General features: G+C 44.0%; 1 long non-coding RNA gene across 19 annotated transcripts in view; it reads right to left on the bottom strand.

Moving 5' to 3' along the window:
* The window catches only part of LOC307185334, a 3,778,167-nt gene that overhangs the window by 3,007,581 nt on the left and 746,887 nt on the right, over positions 1-23,699 (bottom strand). The gene's annotated exons all lie outside the window — the stretch shown is intronic.

The raw sequence follows: 23,699 nt of genomic DNA, 5'->3' as shown, positions 1-23,699 counted from the left end.
ACCAATGAGAGGCTAGCTGGAGGTGTCTGGACGGGCAAATTTAACTCTCATTTCCCACCAGGAAGAGGAATTAACCAAAGGCTCAGCATGCCGGGCCGGAACCAGATTAGGGCCTGAAGCCATCCTGTGGTGTTGCGGCCAGGTCACAAGAAAGCGAGTTGAAGAAAGGAGCTCTGGGTCACTGTAATTCACAAACCTGCAGAGTTATAAATGACAGCTATCGTCCAAAAATAGACTGAAGTAAGGCTGCCAAGAGGACTTGAAAGCGGGGCAGAATTGCAGGAAACCGATTTCAGGAGGTAGACTGGAACTGCATTGAAAGCATAGGAAAAGAGGCAGAACGTCCACAATGATGCACTTGGCCAAAAAGGGCGTATGCGTTTTTTCCTGAATATATTCAGGAAAAAACGCATACGCCCTTTTTGGCCAACCAAGCAAGCTTGCAAAGGAAATCTGCACTACAATGAAGTCTCACTTCCCCCCAGTCAAAAGGGCCATCTGAAAAAAGTGTAAAATCCAGAAAGGCAGGACAGGCCATGGAGAACTGGGAGCCTTGTTATGCTGATGGGCGGGATGTAAATTGCCAACAACCACTCGGGAGAAGTGTATGGTGTTTCCTGAAACATCTAAAAAACAAAGCAACAGAACCTAGGGCACTTCCACTTATGGCCCTATAGCTTAGGGAAATTAAAATCTAAAAGACACAGCCACCCCAAAGTTTGGAACGGCTCTGTTTACAAGAACCTCGTTTACAGTACAAGTTCAACATCGCAGAAAGTGAAAAATGGATAAAGAAGTTGTGGTATTTACTTACAAAGCAATATCACTCAGCAATGAAATCTGTGTCATCAGGCCCTTAGCAGCACAATGAGTGGATTCAGGTATGATGATTCTAACTGAAGTAAGTCACACAGAAAAAGAAACATCATAAGATATCAGTAATACACGGAATGTAAACTTGGCTACACAGGAACTGCATTCCAAAACAGAACAGGGTCTCAAATTTAGAAAACCAACTTATGCTTGCTTAAGGGTAAAGGTGAGTTGGGGTGCTGCATAAAACTAGAGATTGAAATGAGCACAGATAAAGTTCCTTAAGCCAAATATGGAATAGACAAGAGCTACTCCTTGCTCAACGAAATGGACTCAACACCCCATATTAAACGCCTAAGAATGTACCTGACTAGTAAGTATCTTAAAACCTATGGATTGCTATGTCTCCGAAAGAGAATCAAGCATGTGTACAGGGGCATAAGCGCAGCAGTGATAGGATTGGAGAGGTTCAGTGAGCAAATGAAGACCCTTTGAAGTCATATTGCATGGTACCCATTCCACGGGTCTCAACTCTCCATGTTTAAGGTATTCTTCCTTCAGCTAAAACATGCATGTGGAACCCAGAGTATGATCAACCATGTGAATGGGAGACGTGTTCAAATATGTCTCAGTTTTCCTCCCCTGGTACTCGGGTGCAACATTCCAGACGCTTTACTAACACTCTCCCCACTTGGAGAGTCAGTCCCTTTAACCTCCTGTTTGGCCCAGTTTGCAATTTCTGCGGAAGATGAACAGGAATAGCGAGAACCAATGAGAGGCTAGCTGGAGGTGTCTGGACGGGCAAATTTAACTCTCATTTCCCACCAGGAAGAGGAATTAACCAAAGGCTCAGCATGCCGGGCCGGAACCAGATTAGGGCCTGAAGCCATCCTGCGGTGTTGCGGCCAGGTCACAAGAAAGCGAGTTGAAGAAAGGAGCCCAGGGGCACTGTAATTCACAAACCTGCAGAGTTATAAATGACAGCTATCGTCCAAAAATAGACTGAAGTAAGGCTGCCAAGAGGACTTGAAAGCGGGGCAGAATTGCAGGAAACCGATTTCAGGAGGTAGACTGGAATTGCATTGAAAGCATAGGAAAAGAGGCAGAACGTCCACAATGATGCACTTGGCCAAAAAGGGCGTATGCGTTTTTTCCTGAATATATTCAGGAAAAAACGCATACGCCCTTTTTGGCCAACCAAGCAAGCTTGCAAAGGAAATCTGCACTACAATGAAGTCTCACTTCCCCCCGGTCAAAAGGGCCATCTGAAAAAAGTGTCAAATCCAGAAAGGCAGGACAGGCCATGGAGAACTGGGAGCCTTGTTATGCTGATGGGCGGGATGTAAATTGCCAACAATCACTCGGGAGAAGTGTATGGTGTTTCCTGAAACATCTAAAAAACAAAGCAACAGAACCTAGGGCACTTCCACTTATGGTCCTATAGTTTAGGGAAATTAAAATCAAAAAGACACAGCCACCCCAAAGTTTGGAACTGCTCTGTTTACAAGAACCTCGTTTACAGTACAAGTTCAACATCGCAGAAAGTGAAAAATGGATAAAGAAGTTGTGGTATTTACTTACAAAGCAATATCACTCAGCAATGAAATCTGTGTCATCAGGCCCTTAGCAGCACAATGAGTGGATTCAGGTATGATGATTCTAACTGAAATAAGTCACACAGAAAAAGAAACATCATAAGATATCAGTAATACACGGAATGTAAACTTGGCTACACAGGAACTGAATTACAGAACAGAACAGGGTCTCAAATTTAGAAAACCAACTTATTCTTGCTTAAGGGTAAAGGTGAGTTGGGGTGCTGCATAAAACCAGAGATTGAAATGAGCACAGATAAAGTTCCTTAAGCCAAATATGGAATAGACAAGAGCTACTCCTTGCTCAACGAAATGGACTCAACACCGCATATTAAACGCCTAAGAATGTACCTGACTAGTAAGTATCTTAAACCCTATGTATTGCTATGTCTCTGAAAGAGAATCAAGCATGTGTACAGGGGCATAAACGCAGCAGTGATAGGATTGGAGAGGTTCGGTGAGCAAATGAAGACCCTTTGAAGTCATATTGCATGGTACCCATTCCACGGGTTTCAACTACCCAGGTTTAAGGTATTCTTCCTTCAGCTAAAACATGCATGTGGAACCCAAGTATGATCAACCATGTGAACGGGAGACGTGTTCAAATATGTCTCAGTTTTCCTCCCCTGGTACTCGGGTGCAACATTCCAGACGCTTTACTAACACTCTCCCCACTTGGAGAGTCAGTCCCTTTAACCTCCTGTTTGGCCCAGTTTGCAATTTCTGCGGAAGATGAACAGGAATAGCGAGAACCAATGAGAGGCTAGCTGGAGGTGTCTGGACGGGCAAATTTAACTCTCATTTCCCACCAGGAAGAGGAATTAACCAAAGGCTCAGCATGCCGGGCCGGAACCAGATTAGGGCCTGAAGCCATCCTGTGGTGTTGCGGCTAGGTCACAAGAAAGCGAGTTGAAGAAAGGAGCTCAGGGGCACTGTAATTCACAGACCTGCAGAGTTATAAATGACAGCTATCGTCCAAAAATAGACTGAAGTAAGGCCGCCAAGAGGACTTGAAAGCAGGGCAGAATTGCAGGAAACCGATTTCAGGAGGTAGACTGGAATTGCATTGAAAGCATAGGAAAAGAGGCAGAACGTCCACAATGATGCACTTGGCCAAAAAGGGCGTATGCGTTTTTTCCTGAATATATTCAGGAAAAAACGCATACGCCCTTTTTGGCCAACCAAGCAAGCTTGCAAAGGAAATCTGCACTACAATGAAGTCTCACTTCCCCCCGGTCAAAAGGGCCATCTGAAAAAAGTGTAAAATCCAGAAAGGCAGGACAGGCCATGGAGAACTGGGAGCCTTGTTATGCTGATGGGCGGGATGTAAATTGCCAACAACCACTCGGGAGAAGTGTATGGTGTTTCCTGAAACATCTAAAAAACAAAGCAACAGAGCCTAGGGCACTTCCACTTATGGTCCTATAGCTTAGGGAAATTAAAATCAAAAAGACACAGCCACCCCAAAGTTTGGGACGCCTCCGTTTACAAGAACCTCGTTTACCGTATAAGTTCAATATCAGAGAAAGTGAAAAATGGATAAAGAACTTGTGGTACTTACGTACAATGCAGTATCACTCAGCAATGAAATCTATGTCATCAGGCCCATAGAAGCATAATGAGTGGATTCAGGTACGATGATTCTAACTGAAATAAGTCACACAGAAAAAGAAACATCATAAGATATCACTAATACACGGAATGTAAACTTGGCTACACAGGAACTGCATTCCAAAACAGAACAGGGTCTCAAATTTAGAAAACCAACTTATGCTTGCTTAAGGGGAAAGGTGAGTTGGGGTGCTGCATAAAACCAGAGATTGAAATGAGCACAGATAAAGTTCCTTAAGCCAAATATGGAATAGACAAGAGCTACTCCTTGCTCAACGAAATGGACTCAACACCCCATATTAAACGCCTAAGAATGTACCTGACTAGTAAGTATCTTAAAACCTATGGATTGCTATGTCTCCGAAAGAGAATCAAGCATGTGTACAGGGGCATAAACGCAGCAGTGATAGGATTGGAGAGGTTCGGTGAGCAAATGAAGACCCTTTGAAGTCATATTGAATGGTACCCATTCCACGGGTTTCAACTACCCAGGTTTTAGGTATTCTTCCTTCAGCTAAAACATGCATGTGGAACCCAAGTATGATCAACCATGTGAACGGGAGACGTGTTCAAATATGTCTCAGTTTTCCTCCCCTGGTACTCGGGTGCAACATTCCAGACGCTTTACTAACACTCTCCCCACTTGGAGAGTCAGCGCCTTTAACCTACTGTTTGGCCCAGTTTGCAATTTCTGCGGAAGATGAACAGGAATAGCGAGAACCAATGAGAGACTAGCTGGAGGTGTCTGGACGGGCAAATTTAACTCTCATTTCCCAGCAGGAAGAGGAAATAACCAAAGGCTCAGCGTGCCGTGCCGGAACCAGTTTAGGGCCTGAAGCCAACCTGCGGTGTTGCGGCCAGGTCAAAAGAAAGCAAGTTGAAGAAAGGAGCTCAGGGGCACTGTAATTCACAAACCTGCAGAGTTATAAATGACAGCTATCGTCCAAAAATAGACTGAAGTAAGGCTGCCAAGAGGACTTGAAAGCGGGGCAGAATTGCAGGAAACCGATTTCAGGAGGTAGACTGGAATTGCATTGAAAGCATAGGAAAAGAGGCAGAACGTCCACAATGATGCACTTGGCCAAAAAGGGCGTATGCGTTTTTTCCTGAATATATTCAGGAAAAAACGCATACGCCCTTTTTGGCCAACCAAGCAAGCTTGCAAAGGAAATCTGCACTACAATGAAGTCTCACTTCCCCCCGGTCAAAAGGGCCATCTGAAAAAAGTGTAAAATCCAGAAAGGCAGGACAGGCCATGGAGAACTGGGAGCCTTGTTATGCTGATGGGCGGGATGTAAATTGCCAACAACCACTCGGGAGAAGTGTATGGTGTTTCCTGAAACATCTAAAAAACAAAGCAACAGAGCATAGGGCACTGCCACTTATGGTCCTATAGCTTAGGGAAATTAAAATCAAAAAGACACAGCCACCCCAAAGTTTGGGACGCCTCTGTTTACAAGAACCTCGTTTACAGTACAAGTTCAACATCGCAGAAAGTGAAAAATGGATAAAGAAGTTGTGGTATTTACCTACAAAGCAATATCACTCAGCAATGAAATCTATGTCATCAGGCCCTTAGCATCACAATGAGTGGATTCAGGTATGATGATTCTAACTGAAATAAGTCACACAGAAAAAGAAACATCATAAGATATCAGTAATACACGGAATGGAAACTTGGCTACACAGGAACTGAATTACAGAACAGAACAGGGACTCAAATTTAGAAAACCAACTTATGCTTGCTTAAGGGTAAAGGTGAGTTGGGGTGCTGCATAAAACCAGAGATTGAAATGAGCACAGATAAAGTTCCTTAAGCCAAATATGGAATAGACAAGAGCTACTCCTTGCTCAACGAAATGGACTCAACACCCCATATTAAACGCCTAAGAATGTACCTGACTAGTAAGTATCTTAAAACCTATGGATTGCTATGTCTCCGAAAGAGAATCAAGCATGTGTACAGGGGCATAAACGCAGCAGTGATAGGATTGGAGAGGTTCGGTGAGCAAATGAAGACCCTTTGAAGTCATATTGAATGGTACCCATTCCACGGGTTTCAACTACCCAGGTTTTAGGTATTCTTCCTTCAGCTAAAACATGCATGTGGAACCCAAGTATGATCAACCATGTGAACGGGAGACGTGTTCAAATATGTCTCAGTTTTCCTCCCCTGGTACTCGGGTGCAACATTCCAGACGCTTTACTAACACTCTCCCCACTTGGAGAGTCAGCGCCTTTAACCTACTGTTTGGCCCAGTTTGCAATTTCTGCGGAAGATGAACAGGAATAGCGAGAACCAATGAGAGACTAGCTGGAGGTGTCTGGACGGGCAAATTTAACTCTCATTTCCCAGCAGGAAGAGGAAATAACCAAAGGCTCAGCGTGCCGTGCCGGAACCAGTTTAGGGCCTGAAGCCAACCTGCGGTGTTGCGGCCAGGTCAAAAGAAAGCAAGTTGAAGAAAGGAGCTCAGGGGCACTGTAATTCACAAACCTGCAGAGTTATAAATGACAGCTATCGTCCAAAAATAGACTGAAGTAAGGCTGCCAAGAGGACTTGAAAGCGGGGCAGAATTGCAGGAAACCGATTTCAGGAGGTAGACTGGAATTGCATTGAAAGCATAGGAAAAGAGGCAGAACGTCCACAATGATGCACTTGGCCAAAAAGGGCGTATGCGTTTTTTCCTGAATATATTCAGGAAAAAACGCATACGCCCTTTTTGGCCAACCAAGCAAGCTTGCAAAGGAAATCTGCACTACAATGAAGTCTCACTTCCCCCCGGTCAAAAGGGCCATCTGAAAAAAGTGTAAAATCCAGAAAGGCAGGACAGGCCATGGAGAACTGGGAGCCTTGTTATGCTGATGGGCGGGATGTAAATTGCCAACAACCACTCGGGAGAAGTGTATGGTGTTTCCTGAAACATCTAAAAAACAAAGCAACAGAGCATAGGGCACTGCCACTTATGGTCCTATAGCTTAGGGAAATTAAAATCAAAAAGACACAGCCACCCCAAAGTTTGGGACGCCTCTGTTTACAAGAACCTCGTTTACAGTACAAGTTCAACATCGCAGAAAGTGAAAAATGGATAAAGAAGTTGTGGTATTTACCTACAAAGCAATATCACTCAGCAATGAAATCTATGTCATCAGGCCCTTAGCATCACAATGAGTGGATTCAGGTATGATGATTCTAACTGAAATAAGTCACACAGAAAAAGAAACATCATAAGATATCAGTAATACACGGAATGGAAACTTGGCTACACAGGAACTGAATTACAGAACAGAACAGGGACTCAAATTTAGAAAACCAACTTATGCTTGCTTAAGGGTAAAGGTGAGTTGGGGTGCTGCATAAAACCAGAGATTGAAATGAGCACAGATAAAGTTCCTTAAGCCAAATATGGAATAGACAAGAGCTACTCCTTGCTCAACGAAATGGACTCAACACCCCATATTAAACGCCTAAGAATGTACCTGACTAGTAAGTATCTTAAAACCTATGGATTGCTATGTCTCCGAAAGAGAATCAAGCATGTGTACAGGGGCATAAACGCAGCAGTGATAGGATTGGAGAGGTTCGGTGAGCAAATGAAGACCCTTTGAAGTCATATTGCACGGTACCCATTACACGGGTCTCAACTCTCCAGGTTTAAGGTATTCTTCCTTCAGCTAAAACATGCATGTGGAACCAAAGTATGATCAACCATGTGAACGGGAGACGTGTTCAAATATGTCTCAGTTTTCCTCCCCTGGTACTCGGGTGCAACATTCCAGACGCTTTACTAACACTCTCCCCACTTGGAGAGTCAGCGCCTTTAACCTCCTGTTTGGCCCAGTTTGCAATTTCTGCGGAAGATGAACAGGAATAGTGAGAACCAATGAGAGGCTAGCTGGAGGTGTCTGGACGGGCAAATTTAACTCTCATTTCCCACCATGAAGAGGAAATAACCAAAGGCTCAGCGTGCCGTACCGGAACCAGATTAGGGCCTCAAGCCATCCTGTGGTGTTGTGGCAAGCTCACAAGAAAGCGAGTTGAAGAAAGGAGCTCAGGGGCACTGTAATTCACAAACCTGCAGAGTTATAAATGACAGCTATCGTCCAAAAATAGACTGAAGTAAGGCTGCCAAGAGGACTTGAAAGCGGGGCAGAATTGCAGGAAACCGATTTCAGGAGGTAGACTGGAATTGCATTGAAAGCATAGGAAAAGAGGCAGAACGTCCACAATGATGCACTTGGCCAAAAAGGGCGTATGCGTTTTTTCCTGAATATATTCAGGAAAAAACGCATACGCCCTTTTTGGCCAACCAAGCAAGCTTGCAAAGGAAATCTGCACTACAATGAAGTCTCACTTCCCCCCGGTCAAAAGGGCCATCTGAAAAAAGTGTAAAATCCAGAAAGGCAGGACAGGCCATGGAGAACTGGGAGCCTTGTTATGCTGATGGGCGGGATGTAAATTGCCAACAACCACTCAGGAGAAGTGTATGGTGTTTCCTGAAACATCTAAAAAACAAAGCAACAGAACCTAGGGCACTGCCACTTATGGTCCTATAGCTTAGGGAAATTAAAATCAAAAAGACACAGCCACCCCAAAGTTTGGGACGCCTCTGTTTACAAGAACCTCGTTTACCGTACAAGTTCAACATCACAGAAAGTGAAAAATGGATAAAGAACTTGTGGTACTTACGTACAATGCAGTATCACTCAGCAATGAAATCTATGTCATCAGGCCCGTAGCAGCATAATGAGTGGATTCAGGTACGATGATTCTAACTGAAATAAGTCACACAGCAAAAGAAATATCATAAGATATCACTAATACACGGAATGTAAACTTGGCTACACAGGAACTGCATTCCAAAACAGAACAGGGTCTCAAATTTAGAAAACCAACTTATGCTTGCTTAAGGGTAAAGGTGAGTTGGGGTGCTGCATAAAACCAGAGATTGAAATGAGCACAGATAAAGTTCCTTAAGCCAAATATGGAATAGACAAGAGCTACTCCTTGCTCAACGAAATGGACTCAAAACCCCATATTAAACCCCTAAGAATGTACCTGACTAGTAAGTATCTTAAAACCTATGGATTGCTATGTCTCCAAAAGAGAATCAAGCGTGTGTACAGGGGAATAAACGCAGCAGTGATAGGATTGGAGAGGTTCGGTGAGCAAATGAAGACCCTTTGAAGTCATATTGCATGGTACCCCTTCCACGGGTCTCAACTCTCCATGTTTAAGGTATTCTTCCTTCAGCTAAAACATGCATGTGGAACCCAGAGTATGATCAACCATGTGAATGGGAGACGTGTTCAAATATGTCTCAGTTTTCCTCCCCTGGTACTCGGGTGCAACATTCCAGACGCTTTACTAACACTCTCCCCACTTGGAGAGTCAGTCCCTTTAACCTCCTGTTTGGCCCAGTTTGCAATTTCTGCGGAAGATGAACAGGAATAGCGAGAACCAATGAGAGGCTAGCTGGAGGTGTCTGGACGGGCAAATTTAACTCTCATTTCCCACCAGGAAGAGGAATTAACCAAAGGCTCAGCATGCCGGGCCGGAACCAGATTAGGGCCTGAAGCCATCCTGTGGTGTTGCGGCCAGGTCACAAGAAAGCGAGTTGAAGAAAGGAGCTCTGGGTCACTGTAATTCACAAACCTGCAGAGTTATAAATGACAGCTATCGTCCAAAAATAGACTGAAGTAAGGCTGCCAAGAGGACTTGAAAGCGGGGCAGAATTGCAGGAAACCGATTTCAGGAGGTAGACTGGAACTGCATTGAAAGCATAGGAAAAGAGGCAGAACGTCCACAATGATGCACTTGGCCAAAAAGGGCGTATGCGTTTTTTCCTGAATATATTCAGGAAAAAACGCATACGCCCTTTTTGGCCAACCAAGCAAGCTTGCAAAGGAAATCTGCACTACAATGAAGTCTCACTTCCCCCCGGTCGAAAGGGCCATCTGAAAAAAGTGTAAAATCCAGAAAGGCAGGACAGGCCATGGAGAACTGGGAGCCTTGTTATGCTGATGGGCGGGATGTAAATTGCCAACAACCACTCGGGAGAAGTGTATGGTGTTTCCTGAAACATCTAAAAAACAAAGCAACAGAACCTAGGGCACTTCCACTTATGGCCCTATAGCTTAGGGAAATTAAAATCAAAAAGACACAGCCACCCCAAAGTTTGGAACGGCTCTGTTTACAAGAACCTCGTTTACAGTACAAGTTCAACATCGCAGAAAGTGAAAAATGGATAAAGAAGTTGTGGTATTTACTTACAAAGCAATATCACTCAGCAATGAAATCTGTGTCATCAGGCCCTTAGCAGCACAATGAGTGGATTCAGGTATGATGATTCTAACTGAAGTAAGTCACACAGAAAAAGAAACATCATAAGATATCAGTAATACACGGAATGTAAACTTGGCTACACAGGAACTGCATTCCAAAACAGAACAGGGTCTCAAATTTAGAAAACCAACTTATGCTTGCTTAAGGGTAAAGGTGAGTTGGGGTGCTGCATAAAACCAGAGATTGAAATGAGCACAGATAAAGTTCCTTAAGCCAAATATGGAATAGACAAGAGCTACTCCTTGCTCAACGAAATGGACTCAACACCCCATATTAAACGCCTAAGAATGTACCTGACTAGTAAGTATCTTAAAACCTATGTATTGCTATGTCTCTGAAAGAGAATCAAGCATGTGTACAGGGGCATAAACGCAGCAGTGATAGGATTGGAGAGGTTCGGTGAGCAAATGAAGACCCTTTGAAGTCATATTGCATGGTACCCATTCCACGGGTTTCAACTACCCAGGTTTAAGGTATTCTTCCTTCAGCTAAAACATGCATGTGGAACCCAAGTATGATCAACCATGTGAACGGGAGACGTGTTCAAATATGTCTCAGTTTTCCTCCCCTGGTACTCGGGTGCAACATTCCAGACGCTTTACTAACACTCTCCCCACTTAGAGAGTCAGTCCCTTTAACCTCCTGTTTGGCCCAGTTTGCAATTTCTGCGGAAGATGAACAGGAATAGCGAGAACCAATGAGAGGCTAGCTGGAGGTGTCTGGACGGGCAAATTTAACTCTCATTTCCCACCAGGAAGAGGAATTAACCAAAGGCTCAGCATGCCGGGCCGGAACCAGATTAGGGCCTGAAGCCATCCTGTGGTGTTGCGGCTAGGTCACAAGAAAACGAGTTGAAGAAAGGAGCTCAGCGGCACTGTAATTCACAGACCTGCAGAGTTATAAATGACAGCTATCGTCCAAAAATAGACTGAAGTAAGGCCGCCAAGAGGACTTGAAAGCAGGGCAGAATTGCAGGATACCGATTTCAGGAGGTAGACTGGAATTGCATTGAAAGCATAGGAAAAGAGGCAGAACGTCCACAATGATGCACTTGGCCAAAAAGGGCGTATGCGTTTTTTCCTGAATATATTCAGGAAAAAACGCATACGCCCTTTTTGGCCAACCAAGCAAGCTTGCAAAGGAAATCTGCACTACAATGAAGTCTCACTTCCCCCCGGTCAAAAGGGCCATCTGAAAAAAGTGTAAAATCCAGAAAGGCAGGACAGGCCATGGAGAACTGGGAGCCTTGTTATGCTGATGGGCGGGATGTAAATTGCCAACAACCACTCGGGAGAAGTGTATGGTGTTTCCTGAAACATCTAAAAAACAAAGCAACAGAGCCTAGGGCACTTCCACTTATGGTCCTATAGCTTAGGGAAATTAAAATCAAAAAGACACAGCCACCCCAAAGTTTGGGACGCCTCCGTTTACAAGAACCTCGTTTACCATATAAGTTCAATATCAGAGAAAGTGAAAAATGGATAAAGAACTTGTGGTACTTACGTACAATTCAGTATCACTCAGCAATGAAATCTATGTCATCAGGCCCATAGCAGCATAATGAGTGGATTCAGGTACGATGATTCTAACTGAAATAAGTCACACAGAAAAAGAAACATCATAAGATATCACTAATACACGGAATGTAAACTTGGCTACACAGGAACTGCATTCCAAAACAGAACAGGGTCTCAAATTTAGAAAACCAACTTATGCTTGCTTAAGGGTAAAGGTGAGTTGGGGTGCTGCATAAAACCAGAGATTGAAATGAGCACAGATAAAGTTCCTTAAGTCAAATATGGAATAGACAAGAGCTACTCCTTGCTCAACGAAATGGACTCAACACCCCATATTAAACGCCTAAGAATGTACCTGACTAGTAAGTATCTTAAAACCTATGGATTGCTATGTCTCCGAAAGAGAATCAAGCATGTGTACAGGGGCATAAACGCAGCAGTGATAGGATTGGAGAGGTTCGGTGAGCAAATGAAGACCCTTTGAAGTCATATTGCACGGTACCCATTACACGGGTCTCAACTCTCCAGGTTTAAGGTATTCTTCCTTCAGCTAAAACATGCATGTGGAACCAAAGTATGATCAACCATGTGAACGGGAGACGTGTTCAAATATGTCTCAGTTTTCCTCCCCTGGTACTCGGGTGCAACATTCCAGACGCTTTACTAACACTCTCCCCACTTGGAGAGTCAGCGCCTTTAACCTCCTGTTTGGCCCAGTTTGCAATTTCTGCGGAAGATGAACAGGAATAGTGAGAACCAATGAGAGGCTAGCTGGAGGTGTCTGGACGGGCAAATTTAACTCTCATTTCCCACCATGAAGAGGAAATAACCAAAGGCTCAGCGTGCCGTACCGGAACCAGATTAGGGCCTCAAGCCATCCTGTGGTGTTGTGGCAAGCTCACAAGAAAGCGAGTTGAAGAAAGGAGCTCAGGGGCACTGTAATTCACAAACCTGCAGAGTTATAAATGACAGCTATCGTCCAAAAATAGACTGAAGTAAGGCTGCCAAGAGGACTTGAAAGCGGGGCAGAATTGCAGGAAACCGATTTCAGGAGGTAGACTGGAATTGCATTGAAAGCATAGGAAAAGAGGCAGAACGTCCACAATGATGCACTTGGCCAAAAAGGGCGTATGCGTTTTTTCCTGAATATATTCAGGAAAAAACGCATACGCCCTTTTTGGCCAACCAAGCAAGCTTGCAAAGGAAATCTGCACTACAATGAAGTCTCACTTCCCCCCGGTCAAAAGGGCCATCTGAAAAAAGTGTAAAATCCAGAAAGGCAGGACAGGCCATGGAGAACTGGGAGCCTTGTTATGCTGATGGGCGGGATGTAAATTGCCAACAACCACTCAGGAGAAGTGTATGGTGTTTCCTGAAACATCTAAAAAACAAAGCAACAGAACCTAGGGCACTGCCACTTATGGTCCTATAGCTTAGGGAAATTAAAATCAAAAAGACACAGCCACCCCAAAGTTTGGGACGCCTCTGTTTACAAGAACCTCGTTTACAGTACAAGTTCAACATCACAGAAAGTGAAAAATGGATAAAGAACTTGTGGTACTTACGTACAATGCAGTATCACTCAGCAATGAAATCTATGTCATCAGGCCCGTAGCAGCATAATGAGTGGATTCAGGTACGATGATTCTAACTGAAATAAGTCACACAGAAAAAGAAACATCATAAGATATCACTAATACACGGAATGTAAACTTGGCTACACAGGAACTGCATTCCAAAAGAGAACAGGGTCTCAAATTTAGAAAACCAACTTATGCTTGCTTAAGGGTAAAGGTGAGTTGGGGTGCTGCATAAAACCAGAGATTGAAATGAGCACAGATAAAGTTCCTTAAGCCAAATATGGAATAGACAAGAGCTACTCCTTGCTCAACGAAATGGACTCAAAACCCCATATTAAACCCCTAAGAATGTACCTGACTAGTAAGTATCTTAAAACCTATGGATTGCTATGTCTCCGAAAGAGAATCAAGCATGTGTACAGGGGCATAAACGCAGCAGTGATAGGATTGGAGAGGTTCGGTGAGCAAATGAAGACCCTTTGAAGTCATATTGCACGGTACCCATTACACGGGTCTCAACTCTCCAGGTTTAAGGTATTCTTCCTTCAGCTAAAACATGCATGTGGAACCAAAGTATGATCAACCATGTGAACGGGAGACGTGTTCAAATATGTCTCAGTTTTCCTCCCCTGGTACTCGGGTGCAACATTCCAGACGCTTTACTAACACTCTCCCCACTTGGAGAGTCAGCGCCTTTAACCTCCTGTTTGGCCCAGTTTGCAATTTCTGCGGAAGATGAACAGGAATAGTGAGAACCAATGAGAGGCTAGCTGGAGGTGTCTGGACGGGCAAATTTAACTCTCATTTCCCACCATGAAGAGGAAATAACCAAAGGCTCAGCGTGCCGTACCGGAACCAGATTAGGGCCTCAAGCCATCCTGTGGTGTTGTGGCAAGCTCACAAGAAAGCGAGTTGAAGAAAGGAGCTCAGGGGCACTGTAATTCACAAACCTGCAGAGTTATAAATGACAGCTATCGTCCAAAAATAGACTGAAGTAAGGCTGCCAAGAGGACTTGAAAGCGGGGCAGAATTGCAGGAAACCGATTTCAGGAGGTAGACTGGAATTGCATTGAAAGCATAGGAAAAGAGGCAGAACGTCCACAATGATGCACTTGGCCAAAAAGGGCGTATGCGTTTTTTCCTGAATATATTCAGGAAAAAACGCATACGCCCTTTTTGGCCAACCAAGCAAGCTTGCAAAGGAAATCTGCACTACAATGAAGTCTCACTTCCCCCCGGTCAAAAGGGCCATCTGAAAAAAGTGTAAAATCCAGAAAGGCAGGACAGGCCATGGAGAACTGGGAGCCTTGTTATGCTGATGGGCGGGATGTAAATTGCCAACAACCACTCAGGAGAAGTGTATGGTGTTTCCTGAAACATCTAAAAAACAAAGCAACAGAACCTAGGGCACTGCCACTTATGGTCCTATAGCTTAGGGAAATTAAAATCAAAAAGACACAGCCACCCCAAAGTTTGGGACGCCTCTGTTTACAAGAACCTCGTTTACAGTACAAGTTCAACATCACAGAAAGTGAAAAATGGATAAAGAACTTGTGGTACTTACGTACAATGCAGTATCACTCAGCAATGAAATCTATGTCATCAGGCCCGTAGCAGCATAATGAGTGGATTCAGGTACGATGATTCTAACTGAAATAAGTCACACAGAAAAAGAAACATCATAAGATATCACTAATACACGGAATGTAAACTTGGCTACACAGGAACTGCATTCCAAAAGAGAACAGGGTCTCAAATTTAGAAAACCAACTTATGCTTGCTTAAGGGTAAAGGTGAGTTGGGGTGCTGCATAAAACCAGAGATTGAAATGAGCACAGATAAAGTTCCTTAAGCCAAATATGGAATAGACAAGAGCTACTCCTTGCTCAACGAAATGGACTCAAAACCCCATATTAAACCCCTAAGAATGTACCTGACTAGTAAGTATCTTAAAACCTATGGATTGCTATGTCTCCAAAAGAGAATCAAGCGTGTGTACAGGGGAATAAACGCAGCAGTGATAGGATTGGAGAGGTTCGGTGAGCAAATGAAGACCCTTTGAAGTCATATTGCATGGTACCCATTCCACGGGTCTCAACTCTCCATGTTTAAGGTATTCTTCCTTCAGCTAAAACATGCATGTGGAACCCAGAGTATGATCAACCATGTGAATGGGAGACGTGTTCAAATATGTCTCAGTTTTCCTCCCCTGGTACTCGGGTGCAACATTCCAGACGCTTTACTAACACTCTCCCCACTTGGAGAGTCAGTCCCTTTAACCTCCTGTTTGGCCCAGTTTGCAATTTCTGCGGAAGATGAACAGGAATAGCGAGAACCAATGAGAGGCTAGCTGGAGGTGTCTGGACGGGCAAATTTAACTCTCATTTCCCACCAGGAAGAGGAATTAACCAAAGGCTCAGCATGCCGGGCCGGAACCAGATTAGGGCCTGAAGCCATCCTGTGGTGTTGCGGCCAGGTCACAAGAAAGCGAGTTGAAGAAAGGAGCTCTGGGTCACTGTAATTCACAAACCTGCAGAGTTATAAATGACAGCTATCGTCCAAAAATAGACTGAAGTAAGGCTGCCAAGAGGACTTGAAAGCGGGGCAGAATTGCAGGAAACCGATTTCAGGAGGTAGACTGGAACTGCATTGAAAGCATAGGAAAAGAGGCAGAACGTCCACAATGATGCACTTGGCCAAAAAGGGCGTATGCGTTTTTTCCTGAATATATTCAGGAAAAAACGCATACGCCCTTTTTGGCCAACCAAGCAAGCTTGCAAAGGAAATCTGCACTACAATGAAGTCTCACTTCCCCCCGGTCGAAAGGGCCATCTGAAAAAAGTGTAAAATCCAGAAAGGCAGGACAGGCCATGGAGAACTGGGAGCCTTGTTATGCTGATGGGCGGGATGTAAATTGCCAACAACCACTCGGGAGAAGTGTATGGTGTTTCCTGAAACATCTAAAAAACAAAGCAACAGAACCTAGGGCACTTCCACTTATGGCCCTATAGCTTAGGGAAATTAAAATCAAAAAGACACAGCCACCCCAAAGTTTGGAACGGCTCTGTTTACAAGAACCTCGTTTACAGTACAAGTTCAACATCGCAGAAAGTGAAAAATGGATAAAGAAGTTGTGGTATTTACTTACAAAGCAATATCACTCAGCAATGAAATCTGTGTCATCAGGCCCTTAGCAGCACAATGAGTGGATTCAGGTATGATGATTCTAACTGAAGTAAGTCACACAGAAAAAGAAACATCATAAGATATCAGTAATACACGGAATGTAAACTTGGCTACACAGGAACTGCATTCCAAAACAGAACAGGGTCTCAAATTTAGAAAACCAACTTATGCTTGCTTAAGGGTAAAGGTGAGTTGGGGTGCTGCATAAAACCAGAGATTGAAATGAGCACAGATAAAGTTCCTTAAGCCAAATATGGAATAGACAAGAGCTACTCCTTGCTCAACGAAATGGACTCAACACCCCATATTAAACGCCTAAGAATGTACCTGACTAGTAAGTATCTTAAAACCTATGGATTGCTATGTCTCCGAAAGAGAATCAAGCATGTGTACAGGGGCATAAGCGCAGCAGTGATAGGATTGGAGAGGTTCAGTGAGCAAATGAAGACCCTTTGAAGTCATATTGCATGGTACCCATTCCACGGGTCTCAACTCTCCATGTTTAAGGTATTCTTCCTTCAGCTAAAACATGCATGTGGAACCCAGAGTATGATCAACCATGTGAATGGGAGACGTGTTCAAATATGTCTCAGTTTTCCTCCCCTGGTACTCGGGTGCAACATTCCAGACGCTTTACTAACACTCTCCCCACTTGGAGAGTCAGTCCCTTTAACCTCCTGTTTGGCCCAGTTTGCAATTTCTGCGGAAGATGAACAGGAATAGCGAGAACCAATGAGAGGCTAGCTGGAGGTGTCTGGACGGGCAAATTTAACTCTCATTTCCCACCAGGAAGAGGAATTAACCAAAGGCTCAGCATGCCGGGCCGGAACCAGATTAGGGCCTGAAGCCATCCTGCGGTGTTGCGGCCAGGTCACAAGAAAGCGAGTTGAAGAAAGGAGCCCAGGGGCACTGTAATTCACAAACCTGCAGAGTTATAAATGACAGCTATCGTCCAAAAATAGACTGAAGTAAGGCTGCCAAGAGGACTTGAAAGCGGGGCAGAATTGCAGGAAACCGATTTCAGGAGGTAGACTGGAATTGCATTGAAAGCATAGGAAAAGAGGCAGAACGTCCACAATGATGCACTTGGCCAAAAAGGGCGTATGCGTTTTTTCCTGAATATATTCAGGAAAAAACGCATACGCCCTTTTTGGCCAACCAAGCAAGCTTGCAAAGGAAATCTGCACTACAATGAAGTCTCACTTCCCCCCGGTCAAAAGGGCCATCTGAAAAAAGTGTAAAATCCAGAAAGGCAGGACAGGCCATGGAGAACTGGGAGCCTTGTTATGCTGATGGGCGGGATGTAAATTGCCAACAATCACTCGGGAGAAGTGTATGGTGTTTCCTGAAACATCTAAAAAACAAAGCAACAGAACCTAGGGCACTTCCACTTATGGTCCTATAGTTTAGGGAAATTAAAATCAAAAAGACACAGCCACCCCAAAGTTTGGAACTGCTCTGTTTACAAGAACCTCGTTTACAGTACAAGTTCAACATCGCAGAAAGTGAAAAATGGATAAAGAAGTTGTGGTATTTACTTACAAAGCAATATCACTCAGCAATGAAATCTGTGTCATCAGGCCCTTAGCAGCACAATGAGTGGATTCAGGTATGATGATTCTAACTGAAATAAGTCACACAGAAAAAGAAACATCATAAGATATCAGTAATACACGGAATGTAAACTTGGCTACACAGGAACTGAATTACAGAACAGAACAGGGTCTCAAATTTAGAAAACCAACTTATTCTTGCTTAAGGGTAAAGGTGAGTTGGGGTGCTGCATAAAACCAGAGATTGAAATGAGCACAGATAAAGTTCCTTAAGCCAAATATGGAATAGACAAGAGCTACTCCTTGCTCAACGAAATGGACTCAACACCCCATATTAAACGCCTAAGAATGTACCTGACTAGTAAGTATCTTAAAACCTATGTATTGCTATGTCTCTGAAAGAGAATCAAGCATGTGTACAGGGGCATAAACGCAGCAGTGATAGGATTGGAGAGGTTCGGTGAGCAAATGAAGACCCTTTGAAGTCATATTGCATGGTACCCATTCCACGGGTTTCAACTACCCAGGTTTAAGGTATTCTTCCTTCAGCTAAAACATGCATGTGGAACCCAAGTATGATCAACCATGTGAACGGGAGACGTGTTCAAATATGTCTCAGTTTTCCTCCCCTGGTACTCGGGTGCAACATTCCAGACGCTTTACTAACACTCTCCCCACTTAGAGAGTCAGTCCCTTTAACCTCCTGTTTGGCCCAGTTTGCAATTTCTGCGGAAGATGAACAGGAATAGCGAGAACCAATGAGAGGCTAGCTGGAGGTGTCTGGACGGGCAAATTTAACTCTCATTTCCCACCAGGAAGAGGAATTAACCAAAGGCTCAGCATGCCGGGCCGGAACCAGATTAGGGCCTGAAGCCATCCTGTGGTGTTGCGGCTAGGTCACAAGAAAGCGAGTTGAAGAAAGGAGCTCAGCGGCACTGTAATTCACAGACCTGCAGAGTTATAAATGACAGCTATCGTCCAAAAATAGACTGAAGTAAGGCCGCCAAGAGGACTTGAAAGCAGGGCAGAATTGCAGGAAACCGATTTCAGGAGGTAGACTGGAATTGCATTGAAAGCATAGGAAAAGAGGCAGAACGTCCACAATGATGCACTTGGCCAAAAAGGGCGTATGCGTTTTTTCCTGAATATATTCAGGAAAAAACGCATACGCCCTTTTTGGCCAACCAAGCAAGCTTGCAAAGGAAATCTGCACTACAATGAAGTCTCACTTCCCCCCGGTCAAAAGGGCCATCTGAAAAAAGTGTAAAATCCAGAAAGGCAGGACAGGCCATGGAGAACTGGGAGCCTTGTTATGCTGATGGGCGGGATGTAAATTGCCAACAACCACTCGGGAGAAGTGTATGGTGTTTCCTGAAACATCTAAAAAACAAAGCAACAGAGCCTAGGGTACTTCCACTTATGGTCCTATAGCTTAGGGAAATTAAAATCAAAAAGACACAGCCACCCCAAAGTTTGGGACGCCTCCGTTTACAAGAACCTCGTTTACCGTATAAGTTCAATATCAGAGAAAGTGAAAAATGGATAAAGAACTTGTGGTACTTACGTACAATTCAGTATCACTCAGCAATGAAATCTATGTCATCAGGCCCATAGCAGCATAATGAGTGGATTCAGGTACGATGATTCTAACTGAAATAAGTCACACAGAAAAAGAAACATCATAAGATATCACTAATACACGGAATGTAAACTTGGCTACACAGGAACTGCATTCCAAAACAGAACAGGGTCTCAAATTTAGAAAACCAACTTATGCTTGCTTAAGGGTAAAGGTGAGTTGGGGTGCTGCATAAAACCAGAGATTGAAATGAGCACAGATAAAGTTCCTTAAGTCAAATATGGAATAGACAAGAGCTACTCCTTGCTCAACGAAATGGACTCAACACCCCATATTAAACGCCTAAGAATGTACCTGACTAGTAAGTATCTTAAAACCTATGGATTGCTATGTCTCCGAAAGAGAATCAAGCATGTGTACAGGGGCATAAACGCAGCAGTGATAGGATTGGAGAGGTTCGGTGAGCAAATGAAGACCCTTTGAAGTCATATTGCACGGTACCCATTACACGGGTCTCAACTCTCCAGGTTTAAGGTATTCTTCCTTCAGCTAAAACATGCATGTGGAACCAAAGTATGATCAACCATGTGAACGGGAGACGTGTTCAAATATGTCTCAGTTTTCCTCCCCTGGTACTCGGGTGCAACATTCCAGACGCTTTACTAACACTCTCCCCACTTGGAGAGTCAGCGCCTTTAACCTCCTGTTTGGCCCAGTTTGCAATTTCTGCGGAAGATGAACAGGAATAGTGAGAACCAATGAGAGGCTAGCTGGAGGTGTCTGGACGGGCAAATTTAACTCTCATTTCCCACCATGAAGAGGAAATAACCAAAGGCTCAGCGTGCCGTACCGGAACCAGATTAGGGCCTCAAGCCATCCTGTGGTGTTGTGGCAAGCTCACAAGAAAGCGAGTTGAAGAAAGGAGCTCAGGGGCACTGTAATTCACAAACCTGCAGAGTTATAAATGACAGCTATCGTCCAAAAATAGACTGAAGTAAGGCTGCCAAGAGGACTTGAAAGCGGGGCAGAATTGCAGGAAACCGATTTCAGGAGGTAGACTGGAATTGCATTGAAAGCATAGGAAAAGAGGCAGAACGTCCACAATGATGCACTTGGCCAAAAAGGGCGTATGCGTTTTTTCCTGAATATATTCAGGAAAAAACGCATACGCCCTTTTTGGCCAACCAAGCAAGCTTGCAAAGGAAATCTGCACTACAATGAAGTCTCACTTCCCCCCGGTCAAAAGGGCCATCTGAAAAAAGTGTAAAATCCAGAAAGGCAGGACAGGCCATGGAGAACTGGGAGCCTTGTTATGCTGATGGGCGGGATGTAAATTGCCAACAACCACTCAGGAGAAGTGTATGGTGTTTCCTGAAACATCTAAAAAACAAAGCAACAGAACCTAGGGCACTGCCACTTATGGTCCTATAGCTTAGGGAAATTAAAATCAAAAAGACACAGCCACCCCAAAGTTTGGGACGCCTCTGTTTACAAGAACCTCGTTTACAGTACAAGTTCAACATCACAGAAAGTGAAAAATGGATAAAGAACTTGTGGTACTTACGTACAATGCAGTATCACTCAGCAATGAAATCTATGTCATCAGGCCCGTAGCAGCATAATGAGTGGATTCAGGTACGATGATTCTAACTGAAATAAGTCACACAGAAAAAGAAACATCATAAGATATCACTAATACACGGAATGTAAACTTGGCTACACAGGAACTGCATTCCAAAAGAGAACAGGGTCTCAAATTTAGAAAACCAACTTATGCTTGCTTAAGGGTAAAGGTGAGTTGGGGTGCTGCATAAAACCAGAGATTGAAATGAGCACAGATAAAGTTCCTTAAGCCAAATATGGAATAGACAAGAGCTACTCCTTGCTCAACGAAATGGACTCAAAACCCCATATTAAACCCCTAAGAATGTACCTGACTAGTAAGTATCTTAAAACCTATGGATTGCTATGTCTCCAAAAGAGAATCAAGCGTGTGTACAGGGGAATAAACGCAGCAGTGATAGGATTGGAGAGGTTCGGTGAGCAAATGAAGACCCTTTGAAGTCATATTGCATGGTACCCATTCCACGGGTCTCAACTCTCCATGTTTAAGGTATTCTTCCTTCAGCTAAAACATGCATGTGGAACCCAGAGTATGATCAACCATGTGAATGGGAGACGTGTTCAAATATGTCTCAGTTTTCCTCCCCTGGTACTCGGGTGCAACATTCCAGACGCTTTACTAACACTCTCCCCACTTGGAGAGTCAGTCCCTTTAACCTCCTGTTTGGCCCAGTTTGCAATTTCTGCGGAAGATGAACAGGAATAGCGAGAACCAATGAGAGGCTAGCTGGAGGTGTCTGGACGGGCAAATTTAACTCTCATTTCCCACCAGGAAGAGGAATTAACCAAAGGCTCAGCATGCCGGGCCGGAACCAGATTAGGGCCTGAAGCCATCCTGTGGTGTTGCGGCCAGGTCACAAGAAAGCGAGTTGAAGAAAGGAGCTCTGGGTCACTGTAATTCACAAACCTGCAGAGTTATAAATGACAGCTATCGTCCAAAAATAGACTGAAGTAAGGCTGCCAAGAGGACTTGAAAGCGGGGCAGAATTGCAGGAAACCGATTTCAGGAGGTAGACTGGAACCGCATTGAAAGCATAGGAAAACAGGCAGAACGTCCACAATGATGCACTTGGCCAAAAAGGGCGTATGCGTTTTTTCCTGAATATATTCAGGAAAAAACGCATACGCCCTTTTTGGCCAACCAAGCAAGCTTGCAAAGGAAATCTGCACTACAATGAAGTCTCACTTCCCCCCGGTCGAAAGGGCCATCTGAAAAAAGTGTAAAATCCAGAAAGGCAGGACAGGCCATGGAGAACTGGGAGCCTTGTTATGCTGATGGGCGGGATGTAAATTGCCAACAACCACTCGGGAGAAGTGTATGGTGTTTCCTGAAACATCTAAAAAACAAAGCAACAGAACCTAGGGCACTTCCACTTATGGCCCTATAGCTTAGGGAAATTAAAATCAAAAAGACACAGCCACCCCAAAGTTTGGAACGGCTCTGTTTACAAGAACCTCGTTTACAGTACAAGTTCAACATCGCAGAAAGTGAAAAATGGATAAAGAAGTTGTGGTATTTACTTACAAAGCAATATCACTCAGCAATGAAATCTGTGTCATCAGGCCCTTAGCAGCACAATGAGTGGATTCAGGTATGATGATTCTAACTGAAGTAAGTCACACAGAAAAAGAAACATCATAAGATATCAGTAATACACGGAATGTAAACTTGGCTACACAGGAACTGCATTCCAAAACAGAACAGGGTCTCAAATTTAGAAAACCAACTTATGCTTGCTTAAGGGTAAAGGTGAGTTGGGGTGCTGCATAAAACCAGAGATTGAAATGAGCACAGATAAAGTTCCTTAAGCCAAATATGGAATAGACAAGAGCTACTCCTTGCTCAACGAAATGGACTCAACACCCCATATTAAACGCCTAAGAATGTACCTGACTAGTAAGTATCTTAAAACCTATGGATTGCTATGTCTCCGAAAGAGAATCAAGCATGTGTACAGGGGCATAAGCGCAGCAGTGATAGGATTGGAGAGGTTCAGTGAGCAAATGAAGACCCTTTGAAGTCATATTGCATGGTACCCATTCCACGGGTCTCAACTCTCCATGTTTAAGGTATTCTTCCTTCAGCTAAAACATGCATGTGGAACCCAGAGTATGATCAACCATGTGAATGGGAGACGTGTTCAAATATGTCTCAGTTTTCCTCCCCTGGTACTCGGGTGCAACATTCCAGACGCTTTACTAACACTCTCCCCACTTGGAGAGTCAGTCCCTTTAACCTCCTGTTTGGCCCAGTTTGCAATTTCTGCGGAAGATGAACAGGAATAGCGAGAACCAATGA

This window comes from Stenella coeruleoalba (genome assembly GCF_951394435.1).
Source record: "Stenella coeruleoalba genome assembly, chromosome: 4".
Taxonomy (NCBI): Eukaryota; Metazoa; Chordata; class Mammalia; order Artiodactyla; family Delphinidae; genus Stenella; species Stenella coeruleoalba.
This window is presented reverse-complemented; position numbering and strand designations above follow the sequence as displayed.